Below are 3887 nucleotides of genomic sequence, written 5' to 3' on the forward strand. Positions count from 1 at the left end.
GAGGGGCCACAGTCCTCTGCTCTACCAGAGACCTGAAGTTGGATGTCTGTGGGACATCTCTGCCTTGTCTCAGGAGAAGGGACTGAGAGGAGTTGAATACAGGAGACAGCATAACCCTTTCTTTTGGGGCCTATTTCATCCTAGACAAATATCACTGGGGTTGATGGCCATGTCCTCACAGCTTGAAGGAGGGGAGAGCAGGTGACCCACACACTAGGGTTGGCAACTCATTTATTTCACCATTTGGAGTTCTGCCATTCCCTAAGATACAAATCTTACCCCGTTTTTCAAATCCCCGGGTAACCAACACTTGTGCTATGGGGCCGTGCTGTGATTGTGCAGAGGGGAGCCTGGGGCTAGGAAGGAGACCTGGGTTTTCATTCCACAGCTCAGAGCCTGAGCCAAGAGGGAAGTCAGGATGCAGCCTTCGACAGGAGACTTGTGGCCATGCTTCCTGTAGAAAGGTATTTGTTGTCATTAAAACATCTTTTCTTGCTCTTGATTCTTCTTCTTTCAGCAGCATGACTTTAGTTGGGATAGAAAAACACACTGAGATGCAGGACCACGTAAATATTCTCTGAGCCATAGGTCCATCATGATGGGATTGCTTAACCTGACAGAGGAACAGACTGGAGCATTCATAGACCCTTGAACAGCCAGGATAGGTCCACAGACTCATATGGCAGGGGGTGGGACTCCCTCTCATACCTCTATCTCTAACTCCAAGGACACAAGCAGAGCCAGTGCCATCTGGAGTTGTGGGGATCTTCTAGGGAACTGCTCAGCATGAACAGTGACACCCCAAGAAAGTCATGCTAATATTGGCCACTTCAGAGTTGGAGACTCTGCCAATGCCTTTGGTCCAGAGGAAACGTCAAAAATGGGAATGTGATCCCAATCCAATGGATGCTATTCTAATTCTGCTTCATGTTAATATTAGCTTCACTGAGTAACGAGAGTGATATGTTGATGGGAGGCAGGTGCTTTCGGCATTAGGGAGAAAACCTGGTGCCAGGAAACCCCCCCAAAATCCACAAGAATGACCCCAGCTAACACTCCTAGCAATAGTAGAGAAGGTGCCTGAACTGGCCATCTACCATAATCTGATGGCCTAATTGTCATCAGAGAGCCTTTTATCCAGAAACAGATAGAAGTAGATGCAGAGATCCACAGCCAAGCACTGGGCTGATCTCCAGAAGTCTTGCTAAAGAAAGGGAGGAAGGGTTGTATGAGCAGTGGGCGGGGGGTCCAAGATCATGATGGGGGAACCCATAGAGACAGCTGACCTGAGCTCCTGGGAGCTCATGGACACTGGACCAACAGTTAGGGAGCCTGCATGGAACCAACCTAGGCCATCTAAGTGTGTGTGACAGTTGTGCAGCTGGTCAGTTTGTAAGACTCCTAGCAGGAACATTAGGACCTGTCCCTGGCACTTAGCTAGCTTTTGGGAACTTGTTCCCCATGCTGGATCACCTAGCCCAGCCCTGATGCAAGGGGAGAAGCTAAGTCCTGCCTCAACTTCATGTGCCATGCTTCGTTCAAGCCTATGGGAGGTCTGCTCTTTTCTGAATGGAGACTGAGGAGGAGGGGATGAGGAGGTGAGTAGATAGAAGGCAGGGGAGGGACCAGGAAGAGAGGAGAGAGGGGAAAATAAGGTCTCAATGTAAAATAAAGGGAGGAATGTTAAATAAAATAAAGTTTAAAAATGCATTATCCTCACCAAGTGGAGGGTGGAAGGGTCAGAACCAAGGGGCCAGGCCACCATGGTCATCCCACCCTGGCCAAACCTCAGAGAAGAAGCTTGGCTCAGACCAGCTGGACATCTGAAGGACCTTGAGAGACCAACCTCCAGGAACTGACAACCACAGGGAAGGCAAACTACATGCCATGCTGAGCGCTCACGCTGAACCAGTTCAGATCTCCAGTAGAAGAGAATTTGTGGTTGATATATTATGCACCCCAATAAACTTATCTGGGGTCAGAGAACAGAACAGCCACTATATTAAACAGAGGTTAGGCGGTAGTAGCACGTGCCTTTACTCCTAGCCTTCTGGAGGCAGAGATCCATCTGGATCTCTGTGAGTTCAAAGCCACACTGGAAACAACCAGGCATGGTGACACACTTTTAATTCCAGCACTTGAGATCTCATGTCTTTCTTGGGAAGGACACATGCCTTTAATCCCAGGAAGTGACGGAAGGAAGCAGAAAGGTACATAAGGCGTGAGGACCAGGAACTAGAGCCTTTTTGAGCTTTTAGCTTTTAGCAGCAGTTCAGCTGAGATCCATTTGGGTGAAGATTCAGAGGCATTCAGGCTGAGGAAACAGGGTCAGCTGAGATGTTGGCAAGGTGAGGTTAGCTTTGGCATGTTCTGTCTCTCTGATCTTTCAGTGTTCACCCCAATATCTGGCTCCGGGTTTGTTTTTATGAATGAGACCTTTTAAGATTTGTGTTACAAGAAATCCTCAAACTGTCAAAGGTTATGAAAATGTTTCTTAGTCTTGTGTGCTTGAAATGAGTCAGACGCTCATGGACACTGGACCAACCATGAATTGTTGCCCAGAGGTAGACGAGAGTCAGGAGACCAACGCCTAGAGCAGCTGGTGGGCCAACATTACACAGGCTCAATTTATCAGATTCAGCTTATAAGCAATTCAAACAACTGGAGTCTCAGCAACAAGAGTGGACATGAGAAACTCCAACCTGTCTCCCTGCATGGCCTCTCTGTCATTGCAGTGGCATGTGGGACTTTGCAAGGGGACTCCAGTGCTGTCAGTGTTACAGACATGCCTAGTATCTTTGTGGTCATACTGTGACTCTGATGAATGTCACCATTATCCTGGCTATCACACATAAGCCCTCCCTCTGAGCTCTGTGGCAGCCCACCAGGCTTGCAATTCTCTCTGCTTGGCACTGTGCTTAGCTCTCCATCAAAGATGACAGAATGTCATTTTGACTCTGCCCTTTTCTTTGCTCCCATGCCACCTCCTTTTGTTGCAATTGACTGACTGCTTTATACTCCACTTGTCTAGACGGACAGGTAATGTTTATTGAACACAAATCTATAAACACAAGTGGACAAGTGCGAGTTGCTCTGAGATATCATCTTGGCAGGACACCTTCCACCAGCATGAGAGCAAGCTGAGGGTCACAGGCTGAGTCTCCTGTCACAGACATGTTGACTTCATCTCCAAACCATAGGTTGTTTGACTTCTCATGCAAATCTGCCTTGACTTTCCCACCCCAGAACTGACCTCTGACCCATCACAGCACACATTCACTTCAATGCCATCGGTCTCTCGGGGGACCCTGTCCCCTTGGAGGACTGGCTCCTTGTCAAGAGCTTCATCTACTCTGCTATCACCACCACCATCTCAACATCATCTTCATCACCAGCATCATCACCATTGTCACTATCCAGAGGTCACTGCCTGGAGGACACAAGGGTAAGTAGATACTGCTGACTCTGGGAAGAATAGCCCACAGGGACACTTCCCTCAGGGGAGGGAATAGTGGCCACTTGTGGCTTCTTCAGTCCAGAATTCCCACTCTGGCTTCTCCCATATCCAGCGCCCCAGGTTCCTGTCTTCCATTGCCTGCTCTTCTACCGTTCTGCTGTTCACATCCACGATGTTTCAATCCCACTCCCCACTCTTTAGGTGGTAAAGAGTGGGGCCCCTTGTTTGAGACTCCAGTTCCTTTCCTTTCCTTGAGTCACTGGCTATCTGCATTGATCTCGCTGTGCTCAGCCACAGAAATACAAACTCCTCAATGCTCAGTTCCACAGACTTTATTTCAAGCTCTTTCCCTTGTAAAAGTATGCCTCCACTGTTCCCATCACCCACCCCCTGTCATCTCCCCTGAATTTTTAGCTGCTTGGGGGAGGGG

Source organism: Peromyscus eremicus, chromosome 20 (assembly GCF_949786415.1).
Source record: "Peromyscus eremicus chromosome 20, PerEre_H2_v1, whole genome shotgun sequence".
In the NCBI taxonomy this organism is placed as follows: domain Eukaryota; kingdom Metazoa; phylum Chordata; class Mammalia; order Rodentia; family Cricetidae; genus Peromyscus; species Peromyscus eremicus.